Source organism: Protomyctophum parallelum, assembly GCF_964188405.1.
Source record: "Protomyctophum parallelum genome assembly, chromosome: 9".
Lineage (NCBI taxonomy): Eukaryota > Metazoa > Chordata > Actinopteri > Myctophiformes > Myctophidae > Protomyctophum > Protomyctophum parallelum.
The window spans coordinates 2,153,075-2,175,854 of NC_139706.1; positions in this window are offsets into that span (position 1 = coordinate 2,153,075).

The following is a 22,780-nucleotide window of genomic DNA, read 5'->3' on the forward strand; positions in this document are numbered from 1 at the left end:
GGAGACCATTCAAAGTAAATGGGGTGAAAGTAAAGAACAAGGAGGTTCATTTTTTTTAGTTCAGTTCAGATGTGGCGCCATGTTATATTTATATTAGGTTCCTCAAGCTATATGCAGTATAAAGCGTTTGTGACCCAACCATCTGACCACTTAATTAATGAACCTATACCTAATGATAAATCAATTGATTGTGTTCCGGCTCAATTGGCTCAACATAGTATATACTATTACTTTAAAATACCCAAAGTCTTCAACGAGGTTGGACGGAGGCCTGTCTGTTATAAAGCCCCATTTGATTGGAATAATCTTCCTCTATCTCTTAGATCGATTTCATCCTTCAGTTGACGTCATTTACATCTTGACTCACCTTGTGTATGCTTTTATAAAGTACCAGTTATATAGCACATTCACCTTGTTTATGCTTTTAAAGTACCTGTTATAGCACATTCACCGATGTAATTTAGGTGCTGAATGGGGCTACAGAGTGAGCGTAGTGCTGAGGGAACATATGGGGCTACATTCAGGTGTGCTGCTGCAGTATATGAATGAGGCAATGAGCGTCTGAACACTGACATATAGTTTGAACCACATAGACATATAGTTTGAACCACATAGACATATAGTTTGAACCACATAGACATATAGTTTGAACCACATAGACATATAGTTTGAACCACATGCCTCCTGACCAGCGCCTGCTAACATGGAGTGCATCTGCTGGCTGCAGACCTTCTGCTGCAGACCTTCTGCTGCAGACCTTCTGCTGCAGACCTTCTGCTGCAGACCTTCTCGTGTTGCCTATACCGTAGGCCTGCTCAGTTTCAGTGTTTGAAGCCAAATTGCATGAAAGGAAGGTGCTCTCTCTCTCTCTCTCTCTCTCTCTCTCTCTCTCTCTCTCTCTCTCTCTCTCTGTGTCTCTCTCTCTCTGTGTCTCTCTTTTTCTTCTTTTTTTCTTTTTCGGGTAAGCGATATTTCTAGTGAAACCAGAGGACAGGAGTATAGAGAGGCTGTAGGGCTAAATTCAATAAGGTTTTCATTTCCATCTTCTGAGAGTTTTCTTTTCTTTTCTTTTTTTTCCATGATGATGACAGATCATATTCCCCCCCCCCCCCGTTCTGGTTCCCCAACTGTATCTCTGATGTCATGGATGGATGGAGCCGGCCGATTGGCTGTCAACTGCAACCAGCAGTGTCGTCTGATTGGTCTCCTGGGATGTGCATTGTTCTGTCTGGTTGAACTACTAGGGTGCGTTCGGAAATGCGCCCTGGCCTGCCCTGAACGCACTGGTGTGCTCTCTTGTCGTTCGTTTATTCATTGCACTCGGAGCTGGGGTTGTCCGGTGTGAATCAGGTGTGATTGCGTCACAGCTGTGGTCGTTCGTAAATAAGGCACACTGTGACGTCACCGCCCACCACACTCAACAAACTGACCACATTCCCGGTGCGCATTTCCCAACGCGCCCCTAGTTACACCTTCAAAGATGAGTTTTCATTGTGATGCAGATGAACAGAATATTGCAATTCCCCTCCAAAAATAAATAATAATAATAATACAAGTAATAACATTATAAATATAAATATAAATATAAATATAAATATAAATATAAATATAAATATAATGTAAAAAAATATATTTAAAAATAAGTCATGGCATTTCTTCTTTAAAGGACAACTTTAGTTTTTTTCAACCAAGGTTCATGTTTTAGGTTGTTATTAGAGAAACTAAAAGGTGAGTGTTCATTTTCTTTCATTTGCTGCTTTCTTTCGTTTTAGGGATTTTAGCAGTTCTTGACAGGGGGGCGGGGGCATTCGAGCATGGGGCTAAATATGTATTTTTTAACACAATTTTATGGTGATTTATTTTTTTATGGTTTACTATAGTCCTAATAAACGCCAGGAAATTACATCTGGCCACAAAAGATCACGGGATCTATTGAATGTGACAAACTGACATATTGAGCCTATACACACAGTATAAGCCTTCCCCCCTAGTATGCTACCTTCACATTCAGTAGATCCTGTGATCTTCTGTGGCCAGATGTAATTTCCTGGCGTTTATTAGGACTATAGTAAACCATAAAAAAATAAATCACCATAAAATTGTGTTAAAAAATGCATATTTAGCCCCATGCTCGAATGCCCCCGCCCCCCTGTCAAAAACAGCTAAAATCCCTAAAACGAAAGAAAGCAGCAAATTAAAAAAGATTAACACTCATCTTTTAGTTTCTCTAATAACAACCTAAAACATGAACCTTGGTTGAAAAAAACAAAAGTTGTTTTTTAAAACCTTCAACCTTAAAGTATACTATATGTTCGTTCCATTGATCCAAGCCCGGAACACAATCCATTGATTGATTGATTGATTGATTGATTGATTGATTGATTGAGAATTAAAACAAACGTGCTTTGAAAATGCTCGCAGTGGAACCTGATCCTGACAAGGAATTGGCGGGGGAAGCACTGCATGCTCTATAAGCTATACACATTATGTTGCTCTCTCTCTCTCTCTCTCTCTCTCTCTCTCTCTCTCTCTCTCTATATATATATATATATATATATATATATATATATATATATGTAGATAGATAGATAGATAGATACAGTAGATAGAATACTTTATTGGCAGTTTAAGAAAATTACAGAAAATAGCATCATTTAAAAAACGCCAAATGGACTTAGACATAAAAAAAACCTTCGCTTGTTTCCACTGTGGTCCACTTTGTAACATGAAACTATACACAAACATACTGTACAAACAAAACAACCATGAAACGAATAACAAATAATCCTTATATATATATAAGGCTGGGAGCTATACATATAGGACAAGAGGTCCTCTTGGAACTATGACTGGTGGCCTTCTGTTGGCTGTTTGTTTGCATATGTTGTTTTATGTATATCCTGATGACTGCTGTGCACAAAACAAATGTCCGAAAGGACAAATAAAGTATCTATCTAAGAGGTACCCTGAGAGGAGAGTCCAGAGCATGGGAGATGGGCTATCCAGGGTCTGAGAGGAGAGTCTAGAGCATGGGAGATGGGCTATCCAGGGTCTGAGAGGAGAGTCCAGAGCATCGGAGATGGGCTATCCAGGGTCTGAGAGGAGAGTCTAGAGCATGGGAGATGGGCTATCCAGGGTCGGAAGCTATAACTATGACCAGTTAGTGTGCAGATGGAGCCATGATTTCAAGTCTTTTCCTAAATCTTGCAAGAGAATTTAGGGATTTCAGGGCTGGAGGGAGTGCATTCCACAGAGTAGTGGCTTTCTCTCTCTCTCTGTCTCTCTCTCTCTCTCTCTCTCCTTCTCTATGGTGCTCTTGTATTCCCAGCACAGTGAGGAGTCTCTATGCCTTTAGCTCTCTCCTTATCCTTGTATTTGTTGGTGTTCTCCCATTCTCCATTTGATGGCTGTCAACCTGTAGCACTCTGATCTCTCATGTGAGACAGATAAGGGCTTGGTGTGACTGTGACTGTGGCGTGCGTGCGTGCGTGCTTGCGTGCATGTGTGTATATGCGTGTGCTGTACACATGGGCCCTCATTTATCAATCGAGTGTAAAATCTGCCACAAATTCGAGTGCAGGTTTCGTAGTACACCCACGTCTCCACGGCATTTATAAAGTGATCGCAAACAGCTGATCCTTCCTTAATTTCGTTCTCACGTTAATAAATGTCACGGCTGAATTTGATCTGGCACGCCCTAAGAAATCAAGCCTCGCCCTCGTTTTTGCGACCTGAACCACTGCTATACGATCTGGAAACCATGGTTACCGTGCCTTTCTACCCGCCTCACCCCCCTCTCTCATACACACACACACACACACACACACAGACACACACAAGCTGCACGCACACGCAACTTGCAAGCCCAACTAACTGGTGAATACCTGCATGAATTAAATAAAGTTGTAGGCCTACCCTGTCTGTTTCTCCTCTCGCTTCGTTTCCCTTGCTGCCCGCCTCACCCCCCGCACACATATCGCAATTTTTCACTGTGTGTTGTTAGTTGTATATTAAATCATTAAAGTATTTTTAATTTAATATACAACAAGATATATTAGTGAACGAAAACCTGAACCTGTGAACCATAATTAAATAACAAATAGGCACACACACGCTGCTGTTTTGCAGGTGCTCCTCCTGTCCAGTGTGTCTGTCTGTCTGTCTGTCTCTCTCTATCACAGTGGTCCGTCCGTGACCAACTGACCATGCACGTTCCGACGTTCGACAGTCTATTTAGATTGCCTCGCAGATGTTAGTCACTGCAGTGGCTGCCGGCCGGGCTGTCAACTGTCATTATATGAATGTGCAGCAAAAACCGTATATAGCCTCATGTGGTGCTCATGCTGGTGGTTGCTTGGCTGGGTAATATACCTATATATCTCCGATGTAGTTCCCACTTGCGCTGGGAGCCTGGCACGGTACATTTGGCATTGAGCGACGCGTCGGGTTTATTATATTGCACATACCGTAAGAAAGACATCGGCCTTCATGCTGTAGATTAGGCTACAGTAGGCTATACCACGTTGGGACTGCTGCACTATACTCTCCAACGTCCCGTCATGGAAATATTTCAGCACAGACAGCCCAAATCCTCGCATGTATGCGCTCATGCAAAACACTGTTTAAATGGCTTAAGCATCTCTTGCAACATTGTTTTTAATTGCGAGATTTTATCTCCTACTAATTTCATATGACACATGTATTCCTTAACATTTTTATTTATTTATTTTTTTACATGTAGCCCATATACATTATACATACCTTTTATATAAACATTTTAGGAGTGAATACATATATGTTTAGATGCCTGTGACAGCCTCTCAGCAGTTCAGACAAGGCTGCTCCGCTTGTGTAAAACAGAAAAACAGCGTACGCCAGCTGAAGAGTAGACGTGACTATTTGTCCTACTCAAGTTAAATTTCAAGCTTTGCCGGAAATGTTAAATGCCGAAAATGTCGGTAATTTCGGCGTGCGCCCATATTTTGGCGTACGCACGGTTGATAAATGAGGGCCATGGTCAAATAAAAAACATTAACAACATTTAGGCCTACATGTGCACCCACATGTCATCAAGGCATGGTTCGGATCAAATAATGCATCCATGCATGCATACATGCGATAGATGCATGCATTATGTGAGTATATGTAGCTGTGTGTGCATGCGTTTGCAGGAGCGTGGTTTTAAAGCTAATTATACTAGGGTTGTCAAAATGTTGTGAATTAATTTGCAGGTAAAAATAATTGAATACCAAAAATCTAAGAAATTCCACAAATCCTAAAACAGAAGTTGTGAAAATAGCAGATCTACAAGCTTACAACGCGTTGCGAATGCCACGGCATACAAAGAAGAAGGGGTAAAGTTGAAGTGAATGGTATGAAGGTGCATTTATAGAGCGCCTTTATCCAAGGCGCTTTACATAGGTTGTGCATCACATTCACACACACACACTCACACACACACCGATGGCGGGGGAAACCATGCAAGACACTATAACCTGCACATCGGGAGTAATTAGGGGTTCAGCGTCTTGCTCAAGGACACTTTGACACTTGGAGTCCGGGTTCGGACTGGGAATACCTTCATGTGGTTACCTTCCGGCCACTCTACCGCTGATCCACCGCCGCCCCCTGAAGGGAAGTAGAGTTTAGGAGAAGGAATGATTCATATTATTATAGTCATTATTATAGTAGTAGTAGAGGTGACAAATCATCGGGGGGGAATGAAAGAGGAGAATGGATAAAAGAGATGAGAGACAGAATGTGTGTGTGTGTGTGTGTGTGTGTGTGTGTGTGTGTGTGTGTGTGTGTGTGAGAGAGAGAGAGAGAGAGAGAGAGAGAGAGGCGAGGGTCTCTGTGCTGAAAGAATAAGTCATTGTTAATCTTTTTTCCCTTTTTATCTGATAGTGAAGCTGAATGCAAATATTCAGAAGCTGGATAAAGGCCAATGATAGAAAGTGAATAGGACAATGGGGTGTGTGCCTGTGTGGGAGGGGTTGTGTACGATAAACAGTCGAGTTGTTTGGAAGAGGGAGAAAAAAACCCACACAGGACAAAGAGGGAGAGAGACGGGACACAGGGGGACAGACACATAGAAGACATGTTTAGGAGAGAGACACAGGGGGACAGACACATAGAAGACATGTTTAGGAGAGAGAGAGACACAGGGGGACAGACACATAGAAGACATGTTTAGGAGAGAGACAGACACAGGGGGGACATGGTTAGGAGAGAGACAGACACATAGGGGGACATGGTTAGGAGAGAGACAGACACATAGGGGGACATGGTTAGGAGAGAGACAGACACATAGATGACATGGTTAGGAGAGAGACAGACACATAGGGGACATGGTTAGGAGAGAGACAGACACAGGGGGGACATGGTTAGGAGAGAGACAGACACATAGGAGACATGGTTAGGAGAGAGACAGACACATAGGGGACATGGTTAGGAGAGAGACAGACACATAGGGGACATGGTTAGGAGAGAGACAGACACATAGGGGGACATGGTTAGGAGAGAGACAGACACATAGGGGGACATGGTTAGGAGAGAGACAGACACATAGGAGACATGGTTAGGAGAGAGACAGACACATAGGGGGACATGGTTAGGAGAGAGACAGACACATAGGGGGACATGGTTAGGAGAGAGACAGACACATAGGGGGACATGGTTAGGAGAGAGACAGACACATAGGAGACATGGTTAGGAGAGAGACAGACACATAGGGGGACATGGTTAGGAGAGAGACAGACACATAGGGGACATGGTTAGGAGAGAGACAGACACATAGGGGGACATGGTTAGGAGAGAGACAGACACATAGGGGGACATGGTTAGGAGAGAGAGACACATAGGATACATGGTTAGGAGAGAGACAGACACATAGGAGACATGGTTAGGAGAGAGACAGACACATAGGGGGACATGGTTAGGAGAGAGACAGACACATAGGGGACATGGTTAGGAGAGAGACAGACACATAGGGGACATGGTTAGGAGAGAGACAGACACATAGGGGGACATGGTTAGGAGAGAGACAGACACATAGGGGACATGGTTAGGAGAGAGACAGACACATAGGAGACATGGTTAGGAGAGAGACAGACACATAGGGGGACATGGTTAGGAGAGAGACAGACACATAGGGGACATGGTTAGGAGAGAGACAGACACATAGGGGGACATGGTTAGGAGAGAGACAGACACATAGGGGGACATGGTTAGGAGAGAGACAGACACATAGGAGACATGGTTAGGAGAGAGACAGACACATAGGGGGACATGGTTAGGAGAGAGACAGACACATAGGAGACATGGTTAGGAGAGAGACAGACACATAGGAGACATGGTTAGGAGAGAGACAGACACATAGGGGACATGGTTAGGAGAGAGACAGACACATAGGGGACATGGTTAGGAGAGAGACAGACACATAGGAGACATGGTTAGGAGAGAGACAGACACATAGGAGACATGGTTAGGAGAGAGACAGACACATAGGGGGACATGGTTAGGAGAGAGACAGACACATAGGGGGACATGGTTAGGAGAGAGACAGACACATAGGAGACATGGTTTAGGAGAGAGACAGACACATAGGGGGACATGGTTAGGAGAGAGACAGACACATAGGAGACATGGTTAGGAGAGAGACAGACACATAGGAGACATGGTTAGGAGAGAGACAGACACATAGGGGACATGGTTAGGAGAGAGACAGACACATAGGGGGACATGGTTAGGAGAGAGACAGACACATAGGAGACATGGTTAGGAGAGAGACAGACACATAGGAGACATGGTTAGGAGAGAGACAGACACATAGGAGACATGGTTAGGAGAGAGACAGACACATAGGGGACATGGTTAGGAGAGAGACAGACACATAGGGGGACATGGTTAGGAGAGAGACAGACACATAGGGGACATGGTTAGGAGAGAGACAGACACATAGGAGACATGGTTAGGAGAGAGACAGACACATAGGGGACATGGTTAGGAGGGAGACAGACACATAGGGGGACATGGTTAGGAGAGAGACAGACACATAGGGGACATGGTTAGGAGAGAGACAGACACATAGGAGACATGGTTAGGAGAGAGACAGACACATAGGGGACATGGTTAGGAGAGAGACAGACACAGGGGGACATGGTTAGGAGGGAGACAGACACATAGGGGACATGGTTAGGAGAGAGACAGACACATAGGAGACATGGTTAGGAGAGAGACAGACACATAGGAGACATGGTTAGGAGAGAGACAGACACATAGGGGACATGGTTAGGAGAGAGACAGACACATAGGGGACATGGTTAGGAGAGAGACAGACACATAGGATACATGGTTAGGAGAGAGACAGACACATAGGGGACATGGTTAGGAGAGAGAGAGACACATAGGAGACATGGTTATATAGGACTGGAAAATACAATGGACGGGCAACGTGTGTATATACTGCAAAATGCTGAGTGTTCATTTAACGCAACACTCCAAGTGGTTCTTTCCTTTGCACTTATAAGAGAGAAGCCACACATTTAATATAAACAAAACTAAACCGCAGTGGAATTGCGTAAATGCTAACATGTTGAATCCTGCCGTGTTCTTCTTCTTCTGCACAGGCTCACGGCCGGGGCCGAATATACTGTAATGTTACTCCATCGTAGAGCAAGAGAGTGGAACGCTTCAGCAGGTGTTATCTCTGTTACTGATAAAGGCCTTTCTTACACTGCATATGGCGTGAGAGAGAGAGAGAGAGAGAGAGAGAGAGAGAGAGAGAGAGAGAGAGATAGATAGAGAGAGAGGGGAAAAAAACACACACACACTTCTTACATAACGTACGTCCCATAACTGCCAGCAGCTGGCTGGGTTTGGGCTTGCTTGCCGTGCTAAAAAGCTTCTACGGGTCCACAGGTTTTATGTGTCTATCGCTAAAGAACATTAGCGCGGAGCCGTGCGGTATGATATGAGGACAAGGACAAGAGAGTCTCTGCTGGCCGTGAGAGCTGGGTTCAAGTTCCCATAGCTGAGAATGATGCGTATACACATCTCTCGCCCCGGGGGTGGGCAGGCTAAGGCTTAGTGTGTTGCCAAGGAGGCCGTGTGCGTACGTCATGGCCCGTCAGACACTAACCACTTGTTCAGCTGACCTGAAACAGTTTGGAGAAAGAAAAAAAAATGAAAAAGAAAAAAAAAACGAGGGCCCAGGGAATCATGTAACACTCGCAAACCTGAAACGCTGAATGTTTATGAGCATAAATCAACACTAAGTTAAATTGTGTATCTGGAAGTGCGTCATTTGCCAAGTTGGTAAACAAAAGTGCAAATGTGCGCAAAAAGGGAGGAGAGAGAGACTGCTGCATTTAAACTTGCGATATCGTCATAGAGATATGACCCTGCTTTGATACGTTATTAATCACTGGAAACCTATAGCGCGCCTATTCTGGGGGGGGGGGGGGGGGGGAGATTTGGCGAAAACAGGCGATTTACAAGCTACAAGTGTATATGCATCGCCTGCTTTTCAGCAAAAACGGGAGGGGGCCTGATCATAGAGCCCTCAACTAATTATAGACTTTACGTGTTTGAACTATAAACATCTTCAGCAGCGATAGCTGCAGAGATAGCTATACATCGTTCACAGATTCAGTCAATCTGGCGTGCGTGCCCTCGAACGCAATTATCTGTGTTTACTGTTGCGACAAGGAGCCTTTTGGTCGGCCCTGTCCTGCTCAACAGGTCAGACCACTAATGAGTCACAGGGGGTAAGTAAATAATCTGCCTGTGACAGCAGACATTGTCTCTGACCACTCACTCTGTCCGCTGATAATATCATCAACCGGTGCAGGAATATACCCCGGCACTTCTGACAAAATCACATAATCTCTATTTGTCGGAGTTGCAAAGAAGATTAACTGGCGAGTTCTTTGTTGGACAAATGTTTAGCTACTTCTGTGATCAATACGGTGTGTGTGTGAGTCACCGGGCATGTGAACTGAGCGTGTTTTGTCCTCCCATGTGTGAACCATTCAACCTGAAGGTCGCTGGACCTGCAGTCCAAACAGTGGTAATGCTCGGATGACATCGAGGATAAGAACATGGACATGCATAAACAAAACATGTGACCACGCACGCAAGCACGAGCGCACACACACACACACACACACACACACACACACACACACACACACACACACACACACACACACACACACACACACACACACACACACACACACACACACACACACACACACACACACGCTATTCTCAACTGTGAGCTCACACCGGTGCTCTGTTTATCCTCGGAGGTCAAAACCAGAGCTGCCCTCTGTGATTGATTACTGGTCGACTTGAGTTGCGAGCACAGAGAGTTAAACTTCTCTCTTAGTGTGCGTTGTGTTCGCCCCGCGATTGAGTTTTGCGGCGGAGACATGCCGACGTGATTGGCGCGCAGCGGCTTGTTGTCACAGCGACCGCCATTGTCTCTAAACCAGGGGATGTAATCGCTTCCACTTTCAGTGTTTAATTGCTGAAGCCATTACTACGTTCTAACTTTAAAAACTGAGCCGCTTGCTGCGACCTCTCGACCTCAGCCCCCCGGGCCAGCTTTGAAACCCGAGAGTGCGGCCCTGACCTCTGACCCCCAGCCTCCCGCCTCCCACGGTAAGTGGGGGGTGGGGGTGGGGGGAGGGGGAGGGGGGGGGGGGTTCCCATCATCCCCTTTTCGGACAGGATGTGACCCAATGAGGAGAGCTCCGTAGGAGGGCCTTGACCCCAGACATTGTCCAGACTCGCTGTCTGGAGCTACCTGATCTGAGACCAGCAGGTCTGACCCAAACGACTCTGATCTGAGACCAGCAGGTCTGAGTCCCAAACGACTCTGATCTGAGACCAGCAGGTCTGAGTCCCAAACGACTCTGATCTGAGACCAGCAGGTCTGACCCAAACGACTCTGATCTGAGACCAGCAGGGACGGACTGACCCAAACGACTCTGATCTGAGACCAGCAGGGACGGACTGACCCAAACGACTCTGATCTGAGACCAGCAGGTCTGACCCAAACGACTCTGATCTGAGACCAGCAGGGGCGGACTGACCCAAACGACTCTGATCTGAGACCAGCAGGGACGGACTGACCCAAACGACTCTGATCTGAGACCAGCAGGTCTGACCCAAACGACTCTGATCTGAGACCAGCAGGGACGGACTGACCCAAACGACTCTGATCTGAGACCAGCAGGGACGGACTGACCCAAACGACTCTGATCTGAGACCAGCAGGTCTGAGTCCCAAACGACTCTGATCTGAGACCAGCAGGTCTGACCCAAACGACTCTGATCTGAGACCAGCAGGGACGGACTGACCCAAACGACTCTGATCTGAGACCAGCAGGTCTGACCCAAACGACTCTGATCTGAGACCAGCAGGGACGGACTGACCCAAACGACTCTGATCTGAGACCAGCAGGTCTGACAGAGACGGGACTGACCCAAACGACCCGGGAGTTTAGATTGGTGTGTGGAACTAATGAAATAAAGATGTACCACTGAAGTCAATCAATCAGTATGTCAGCGTGTGGTCCATTCATTCGTGTACAGTAGGCCCTACTGCTATTCAGGCATTCACAGTTTTCTGCCTCTGTCTGCCTCCCTGCCTAATGCAGGTCTGATTCGCTCATCATTCAACTCCGCCTCTCACTACTGGTTGGGCCTCCAATCATCGTTCCACCAATCACCTGCAGCAATCACCCTATATATGAGTCACCTGTGTGCAGCCATGTTATCATTACTCCATGCCATGCCTTCACAGAGGACAGACAGACAGACAGACAGACAGACAGACAGACAGACAGACAGACAGACAGACAGACAGACAGACAGACAGACAGACAGACAGACAGACCTGCTGAACCTTGTTTAAGTTACTTACAGTTTTGTCATTTTGTCTCTAAATTTCCATTTTCCAGCCATTCAGCTTCTTTTTTTTTAATATAATTTGGGGATCCCCCAAAATAATTTGGGGTCGAGGGGTCGCGAACCCCAGGTTGATAACCCCTGCCCCCGGCCTAGACCACCATATAGGGACATAACAATGAGAAGAAGGCTGCAGAGTATAGGTGGTTGTTACTCCCATTTAATTGACATAAAATCGTTTTCTGCAGTGTCTGCTGCTTGGATGGACACAACTCTTTTGGAGGCCAACTTTATGCTCCATGTCTACATAGCTTGTCGCTTGCCGAAAATAATTGATCTTCAAGTTAATGTGTCACATCACAACACGTTAGCTTGAAGAGTCTGGTCATCATTCTATATGTGGCGGACTGTCAACTTGGATTAAAGCAATTGTTGTTGTTGCTGCTGACATTAAAAAGCACTTGTTTGTGTAGAAGAATGCATATGCTCTCCTCTCTGACCGGTTCCAACAGTCGAATGCCTCAGCTGGGCTCAGCGTGCTGCAAACAGCTCCCCATTGTGTCATCATTCTTAACTATTCGCTGCCCTCTTCTTTTCATGTATTAATGCATTCACCCGCTTGCAGCACCCTCATTCTTTTCCTCTATTCTTCTTCACAGAACAATCCTCAGCACGCTCACCCCACCCACCCGCCCACCCAGCCCCAACAACAGCCTCCACTTGACATTTTGAATGTGTCCAGTCACTGCCAGCAAAGTTCAGAGGAACAAACTCGCTTTGTCACACCACTGGTCACTGTGAATCTATATCATCTATTTGCTTTTTCTTTCGTCCCTCTCTTTGTTTGGCTAAGGCGTTTCCCAGAATGGACCATTGAAAGGTAGCCCAAGGCCCCCACCCCCGTTGCCAACCCCCACCCACCCGCATTATATACCTTTCTGCATTCATTCGTTTAACGAAGGGTTTGAAGCTTTTGACCAAGTTCTTTTTTTCCCTTCTTTTCTCCCACATGCCTTTTCACTTCAGAGTCCGTAGGTCGCCTTTCTTTATTATGGCCTCGCATTGTGCCGACTGACAAAACATCAGGGACGCGCCTGAGTCATGGTTAGCGAGTGGATTGTTGAACGAGGTCATGTGACGTCTGCTGTGTGTCGGCGAGCGGTAAAAGCTGCTTTACTTTACACTGCCTGGAGAAAGAAAGAGCAAAGTCCTGCCTCAGAACGTCACACGTATAAATCTACCAGGCTGCGGTTCAGGGCATTCATGGCGTGCCGTGGCATTGTAGGCCAAATGTTGTTCGTCCTAATTACTGAACACAAACATTGTTTGGCGTCAGTAGGTCAATAAGAACGACATCATAATAAGTCATTCATTCAAGTATTTATTTAAAGACGTTTGCGTCACGGACAAAGCCAACGGGAGTTGTGACAAATCATGACAACGGAGTTGGAGTTGGACCGAACAAACAATTACAAAGAAGAAAAACAACAACAAAAAAGTGTTGTAACTTGCAGTTTTCTTCTTCTTTCTAATTATTTGTTTGTTGTCATGATTTGTCACAACTCGAGTTGGCTTTGTACGAGGCTCAAAAGGTCTTTAAATTAATACTTTTTGAAATGTCTATGAGGAAAATGAACGGGGAATCATTTCCTAGGCCCTGGTAGGCCTCATGAACACGGCAGCAGAGCCTGTTTGTGCACGGCTGCACGCGCACCTGCAGCCCATTAAGTATCGTTCATGCTTCGTCCCGCGATGGTGTCGCTACGCTCACAACAAGTCGCACAAGTCGCACACAAGAGGAGGTTGAATGAACTGAAACCAGCGCTTCCCAAAACAACAGGTTTGGAGATCTGTTGGGAATTGATTACATGAAACAGTCACCCATGCGCTCAGTCCCAATGTTTGTAAACAAATGTGACCAAATTTGACTGGGAGACTGCCATTGGATTTTTTTGAATTTTTGTTTTTTCATTTCATATCAAAGCAGGGAATCGTAGCTTCAAATTGACATAGTGGTTGTTCAGTTTGACCCACCAGTGTTGGAGATATGGCTTATAGAGTAATGTCTTGCAGAAAACAGCGAGTTGAGAAAACAGGCTTGAAAGGTTCACTTCTGTGGTCTCTAACATTACAATAGCTACATGTTTAAGCAATTATTTCATATTTACATGTCAATTTCAGCTCTGACACTTATTTCAGACATGCTCTAGTATGTGAAGAGTCTGCCTGTGCTATTAACTCATTTTGAAAAAGAAAAAAAAAAGGTTTTTCTCCTCTGGTGAAAAGCTGGAATGTGCGCGATGGCAGTCTCTCAGTCAAATCTGGTCACACATAATTGGTCTATAGCCAGACATTGTTACAAATCACCCGTGCTGCGGGTTACAAATCACCCGTGCTGCGGGTTACAAATCACCCGTGCTGCGGGTTACAAATCACCCGTGCTGCGGGTTACAAATCACCCGTGCTGCGGGTATACGGGTGTCGCGTGCCGGACTATGGCGTGCCGGACAAAGACATGCATCCCGCTCAAGCCGCGCTACGACACGAGACACAGTCGATGACCAACAGACAAAACTGTTCCTTTTTGATTACAGGATAGCCTCTCTAACCTCTACTTAACTCTGGAGAGTTTGTTTGTTGGTCACAGCCAGGAGAGGCCATGCAGGAACCAGGGAGGAGGAGAGGAGAGAACCACAAGGAGACAGCAGGGAGTGAGAGGAAGGCAGACCGAGATAAAGGATGTCTGGGAAACACTGTCAGGGTGAGACATGCAGCGCTAATGGGATATTTCACTTAAAAAAAAAGACTTTTGGTCATTTCATCGTCCCAGGTTTACAGTATAGCCTATATGTGAACACGCCAGACACTTAGGTTTACAGTAGCCTATATGTGGAACACCCCAGACAGTCTTTTAAGTTGCCTCGATTCAATATTTAGATTATTTGTTCATTCATTTTAGCTGCCCCGCCCCCTTGCGTGATTGGGAACGCAATCGCCTCACGACACATCCGTTAGAATAGAGGGGAGGGGGCGGAGCTTATATACCGTTTCAAACGTGATCGTATGACAGGAGAGAGCTGGGAGGGAGCAGAGAGGACAAAGTGGGGCTTTATTGGTGGCGGTCTTTGAGTGAGACGGAGGCGGGGCTATATGGGGGGTAAAGACAGAGATTTGGCGGTATTTGAGTGAGACGGAGGGCGGAGCTATGGGGGGGGGGGGTAAAGAGTGAGAAGGAGGCGGGGCTATGGGGGTAAAGAAAGAGATTGAATACGTCCTTGCGGCAGCCTCCTAATTGCTCTCATTACTGTTAACTTCCTGGTGAATGAAAGCCACTGTGACCTTGGCCTTTGAAATATAGACCCCTGGCGTCTATATTGCAGCGATAGATGGGGGGGGGGGGGGGGGGGGGGGAACTAGTCATTGGAACAACCAGCCTCTGTGAGCCAGTGTGTCTCTGTGTGTTTATGTTTATGATTATTGAAGGATCCCCATTAGAGACACATGACTATAGTCTTCCTGGGGTCCTGAATTAAACAGATACAATACAAATGTACAACAAAAAATACAATTTAAAGTAAAAAAAACAGAACAAAATAAAAACAAATACAAAGAACAAATTCACATTATAAAATCAAAAGAACAAATTCACAAATCACAGTTCACAGTTATGTACTTGGCAATTTGGCATGGTCTTGATATTCTTTTTGAAAGTAATGTATTGTACATATTGGGCCTGATTCTTCAACGCGCTTCCGCTTATATATTGACGTGACGCTAGCGGAAAGGCATTTACGTGGATTTCCCACATTAATTTGGAATTCATGAAAATGGCCGTGAACTTGACGCTGCCTTTGGTTTGTCGGAAATTCCGCTAAATCCTCCGCCACCTCTTTAGGTGGCGGAGAAATTTTCGGAACCATACACTTGCGTATAGATTTATTCAGAAGGCTTTAGTCTTCATGCTGAATCAATAAATTGTTCCCAAATCTCAGATAAAATATGTAGGCATGTGTCCCCAACATATTGGTCGATCAGCACATAAAAAAAAGATAGCCTATATATATATATAATATATAAAAGCCGAGTGCACTTGTATGCCTAAATGCATGCATTATAGGCAAGTTACAGTCCAATACAGAAAATGCCCCTGCAAGCCCCGACACCTTTTTATTTATTTATTAGGATATTTCTATAGCATGCCATGCGCGATTGCGCTGCTCACTTGACAGCCTTCTCTAGGCTACTCGCAGTGCAACGCGTTGTGAGCTTGTAGATCGGCTCTCGCGGACTGCATGTTAAAAAACAAACTCACAATTATAATAAGAACATAGGCCTACACTTATCTGCATTTTGCACTGTACGAATCTAACGTTGTTTCGTTGTGTGTGTGTGTGTGTGTGTGGGGGGGGGGGGGGGGGGCAGACAGCAGCGTGCTGCCGATCCGATTCACATTGGAAAATGAATAGGGCTAATTAGCCCTATATAAAAAATAGAAGACCACATTTATAGCCTAATGAATGCAGCGTGTTTGAAAGTCGGCCAGTCATATCAGTTTTAAACCAGCTCACCTCCACTCGTGAACATGACGGACAGACAGACAGAATTTATAATAATGTATATTGATATTGATCACATGGATGCCATACACAGAATAGTTTAACTCACTGGATAAACTCACTGGATTATAATTTCTTCAGACAAGAGGATCCCAGGCCTATAATATATTTACTTATGAATGTATGGGCTACTGTTCTTTATCGCGCAACAGTGTCGAGGGCCCATGCAGCCCCCCTCCCTCTCTCGTCTCTCTCTCTCTCTCGCTCTCTCTGAAAAGACGACTTTTGCATTGACATATCCGATATTTTAAATATCGGATATGTTTTACCTCTGCAAAGGTGTGAGTGAGCACCCGCCTTGGTCCCGAACTTAATTAAATAAATTATAATTATATTGCTTCAGCGGAGCACGCAACGTTGCAAGCTTGGATAGCAGTGACCGCGGCTGTGATCTCAGACAAACTGCTGTCTGCTGAGTCATGCTTGAAGCCTTTTATGGTATGAAATTGGGCGTGGATCAATGCAGATGAGGTTGTCGGGTGCTTTTCCGATCACTTTGCACCCGCTGCATTCAGTATGACATACACCTGCGATACACCTGCGCACCTGTGGTACACACCACTCTCTGAATAACACGTCATCTCAACGTAGATTGATCGGACGGATAAATACGATATCTGTTTCCGCCACCGTTACACTCTGGCGCATTTCATTTTTGAAGAATCAGGACCAAGATGTTTTTGGGCAGAGCATATTCCAGAGAGTTATTGACATTTATACCAGTGTGTTTAAGACAGTTTGATTTTGGTGTTGTTTTTATTCTTATGCGTGTATCTAAATGTGTGTGTGTGTGTGTGTGTGTGTGTGTGTGTGTGTGTGTGTGTGTGTGTGTGTGTGTACTATACGCATGCGCGTGTGAGACATGTTTATGTATATATGCGGGCATGGGGCCGAAAGTTAAGTGGGTTCATGCTGACCCGTCTGTAACTAAATGTGATCCTCTGACATCAGAGTCTATTTCTAATGACTCAGTGAGTCCTGCAGCTGAATATGAATACTAGAGACCGGGGTCTGATCCCAGGATTAGACCCAGTCTGGGTCCCTCGTTACGTTTTTACTACTGCTGGCCTGTAACTCAGACTCTAATAATACTGGCCCTGAGGTGGCTTCCCTGTGCAGCCCAAGAGGCTTTCAGACAGCACAATTAATTAAACACTCATCTGGCTGACTGGCTTGAATCCCCCTATGAGAGCATAATATCTTTTACTGTAGTGGGAGAATTGCTTTCCTTATTCCTCCTTTTCTTTACATTGGGATATAAAGGGATACACATATATCTTGAACAACTACACACATCTCCACCAATGATGTGTTCCAGTAATGTGCTAACGCAGGGACATTTCCGGGGGTCCTCCCCAGCCTATAAAACGTTGAGAACCCCCCTGTGCTAACGCAGGGACACGGCCAAAGCATTTCCCGGGGTCCCCATGCCTATATAAAACGTTGAGAACCCCCCTGTGCTAACGTGAGGTTTGTGTGCCAACGTTCATGTTGCCATCAGAGCGTGGCCCTTGGCTGTGTGCGCTTAGCTGAGCGGCGATACGGACCTGGGGACAGAGATACAGTGATGCTTGGAGATAGAGACATACTAGTCTACAGAGAAACCTTGTTCTAAGGTGGCTGGCCTCTTTGGTGCCATATTATGCCATAAAAAAATGTGCTTTGATAATTTCTTCCATAAAGATTTATTTTGCTTTAAACCGGGACTTGAAACTTGAAAGATGTTTTTGGGCAGAGCATTCCAGAGAGTTATTGACCTATATATACCAGTGTGTTTGATGTTGGTGTTGTTTTTATTCTTATGCGTGTATCTATATGCGTGTGCAATGTGCGTGTGTGTGTACTATATGCATGCGCGTGTGAGACATGTTTATGTATATATGCGGGCATGGGGCCGAAAGTTAAGTGGGTTCATGCTGACCCGTCTGTAACTAAATGTGATCCTAAGATGGCTGGCCTCTTTGGTGCCATATTATGCCATAAAAATAAGCTTTGATAATTTCTTTTATAAATTTTTTTTTAGCTTTAATTAATTTAGAAAGGACAGTAAACAGGGACTTGACACTGCAGTGTGGGAGAGAGAGGTGCGATGCCGGTCTCCAGGCAGCTTGGGAATCAAACAAGGAATTCAGAGATGATGTCGTCGTCGTCGTCGCACCGTCCACTTTTAGAACGGCACGCCTGCAGTCTCAATCTCTTGGTTATACTATAGTGACACATTATATAGCATCAAATGTGGGCCATGTTTCTGTTGACAGAGATAGTAGGGGACTCGTCCCTGACCCTGTGAAGAGCTGCCTGTTCTCTCTGGGCTGTGTTCCATTTCATTCTGTTCTGTTCTGTTCTGTTGCATTCAGTGGTCTGTTGTGGTCTGTTCAGTGGTGGTGGCTCAGGGGTAGAGTGGCTGGACGGAAACCACAAGGTTGCCAGTTCGAACTGTTGTCAAAGTGTCCTTGAGCAAGACTCTGAAGAACCCCTAATTGCTCCTGATGTGCTGGTTGGTGCCTTGCATGGTTTCCGCCGCCATCGGTGTATGAATGTGTGTGTGTGAAATGTGAATGGGTGAATGTAATGCACAATCCCTGTATAAAGCGCCTTGGATAAAGGCGCTATATAAATGCACCATTTACCATTCCGTTCTGTTCCGTTCCGTTTTGAGATTCCAACAGCTGTTCGATGTCATCCATTATTCTGGAGCCCGTTTCAACCTGAGCATAAACACTCACTCTACAATAACTCATCATACATTCTTCACATAAGGCAAAGAAAGTCAATCCATCTTGTTATCTCTAGATCTGCCCTCCTCCCCCACTCCCCTCACTCACCCCATCCTCTCTCCAATAACCTACCGGCTATATATACGCTTCATCTCTTGACTTCACTCACTTTCTGAATTCTTCACCAGAACATCAGTGAAGTCACATAAGTTATTTCATCTGTCAGAATCGGCATCAAAAAGTGGGTGAAATTAGTTTTTTAATGTAGTTCCCGTCATGTCATTTCTACCAAGGAAATCAAAGAGAGAGAAGGTGTGTGTGTGGGGGGGGGGGGGGTAAGGAGATCAGGGCAGGAAAATAAATAAAGTTTGACCGCTTTTACCACAAAAAGTACAGCTACAGGGTTTTCTTCCGTTAGCTGCACTACTTGTTGTGCTAAAAGAGCTCAGACTTTCTTTCTGTACGGACGGTATTAAGGTGTTTCTTAATTCATTACGGTACTTTATACATTTTCGTACACCAACGTTTTTAGTAACCAATACACATAGAACGTTCTGTACTAATACATTGTACATTTCCCCCCAAAGCCATGGTGGAGTGCATCTACTGTATTGTGTACTGTACCTCTTAAAACCTCTTACATTTGCACGACACGTACACTAGCTCTGCTGTGTGCTCTTGTGAAGCAACTGCCCATGTCCTCCCTCTCTCTCTCTCTCTCTCTCTCTCTATCTCTCTCTCTCTCATATTGTGTGCCTATATGCTCACTCCAAGACTTTTTTTATTTGCTCTAATCAAACTCCCCTTCACTATAATTTGCATACGTTCCAAGGTTCAGTTCAATTCAATTCAATTCAATTAAAGTGTCATATATATAGTGTAGTGGTGTAATAATATAGCAGTCCATGGTCGTGCACTGTGAGGAGGCCGGGTCCACGCTCACACTTTGGTTTAGGACGTGCATCTTCTCTATATGAAGGATTCAAGCTCTCTCTCTCTCTCTCTCTTTCTCTCTCTCTCTATCTCTCTCTCTCTCTCTCTGCCACTCGCTGTATCCCTTTTATTTATTCTCTTACATTTGTAGCATTCACTTTGAGAGTATAGATTCTGCTACTCCCACAGATTTCTCCTGACATCTCTCTCTCTCTCTCTCCCTTTCATTTACTCTCATTCCATATTTCTCCTCCTCTCTCATTTGGAAATCCTCCCATTCTGTCTAATCATCTGGTGCCTGACGAGGGTTATGTTTGCCCAGTGACTGCGTTGGCCAGCTGCTGCAGACATCCCAGCAGGCCTATACATAGATCCTCTGCTCTCCAGCACCAAAGAGCAGACTCCAAGCCGTCTCCCAGCTCACACGCACGCACGCATGCACACACATACACACACACACACACACACGCACTCGCACGCACGCACGCACACACGCACGCACGGCTTCCAAAAGGCATGTATGGTGACAGCACTGACACCAACGAAACACGCGAGCTCACACAGTAGGCGTTTAAAAATGAACACTGTAAAAGCAAGTCACTGGTGAAGCATGCGTGAGTTTGCACTCTAGTGTCAACACGAGCATGCAGGACGCATGTTAGCACACACAAAGTATGTATAGTTCAAACACGCACACGCACACACGCACACACACACACACACACACACACACACACACACACACACACACAAAGAAAGATTAAGACACAATCGCATTTGCGCACACACGCTCATGCACACACAGCCTGCTGTTGCAGTGGCTAAAGGTCACTTGCGTGTCACCGTTGGTTCGACAGCGCACATTATAACTCAGCTAGCCCTAAACCTTAACCTAACCATAACCTCACACACATCTAACCTTTATAACATTATAACTAAGCTAGCCCTAAACCTTAACCTAACCATAACCTCACACGGACTATTGAGACGTCAGACTAAAGGTCAGCCCCCGTGTCTTGACCACTACCACGCTCTGAGCTTTGAGAATTCATACTGTCTGCCAGTTGCTAGTCTCGCGTTGACAGACTGCAGAATGCTTCCGTCATACAGTCTGGAGCAACGGAAGAGTGGAGCCTCCTCCCCACTTCCGTTTCGTCTGTACAGTCGCGGAAATGTATCCTAATATAAATAGAAAACATCTAAGCATTATATAGCTTGTTGCTTAGCAGAAAAGGAAAAAAGAATGTATAAAGATAAGACGGAAATATAGCAGCTTCCTTACTCGGATTTCGGGAGGTGTAGTTCCAGACTCAGTGGTTTTCAACCATTTTGATACCAGGGCCCACTATTTATTCAGTATTTGAGCCACGGACCACCATTCGATGACATTTAGCCTCTGAGACCCAAAACTAAAGTTTTTTTTGTTTGTTTTTGTCCACAATTCCATGCTGTATTTAGGAGATAACAGGCAAACGTTGATCAACACAACAATTTTCTTCTACATTTTCTAATTGTGTAGATTTCTTGAAAATGAAGTAGGCCTAACAATAATTTAACTCTTGGGAGCGTAAAATGAAACCAAATGTTTCCATTTGCACACTCTGAGAGTTGTAGACCAATAAGGGTCCATTTGGTTCCTAACTATCATTTAGCTGGGGACCCCCTGGAACTGCCTCAGGGACCCCCATGGGGGTCCCCGGAACCCCCACTGAGTTAACTGACGGAACCACTGACTTAAAGGACGACGTCACCCATTTTTAACAACCTATCTGCATATAATTGGTTCTTATTAGTTATTAAACCTCATAAGATAATAGATATTAGTTATTAATGCTCATATTATGAGATAATAGATAATATGGTACAACGTTTGTACTCGGTATGTGGACAGTTCAGAAACCCTGAAGCCTACCAGTGACATCATCGATGCTAATGCTAACGGCGGGCGTTTCTGTTCCTGGAAAGTCAGCATGCCAGCCATGGCATATAATGGAAGCCATTGTTCTCACGTTTAACACAAAATAGGACATTTGAAATCTTGTTTAAAACCTGCCTATAATGAATGGAGAATGTATTTGAAACCATTTTATCACATTATGAGATTATATAGTGAGGACACATTATATGAACATAGATTGATAATAATGTGTCATTCTTTAGGCCCTACATATATAGGCTATACTTTGTACGACAAATAGCTGAAATTACTGATCTACAGTATTCTACTACACGTTCTCACACATTTTCATTCATTTTGGATTTTTGGGGAGAAAAAGAAAAAAAGATAGCCTGTACGTTGAAAATCTGCCCAACATGTCAAGGTTAATGTGGGTTAACCCCTTTTGGTGTTAGCATCATGTCGTGCTTTAGCTATTTAAAAATAGCAGATCTACAAGCTCATAGCGCGCCACTCTACGAGCTTGTAGGTCTGCTATTTATTTTTTTAATCGAAGAGCGACTGACATAGAAGACATTTTTTAGAATCTGATCTCAGGTCAGAATGGGTTAAAAGCTGCCGTCATTGGATTACAGCTTATCAAATACCTTCCTGACTGTTCTCAGGTCAGGTGTGTCACGCGCTGCGCGGTGACAGACG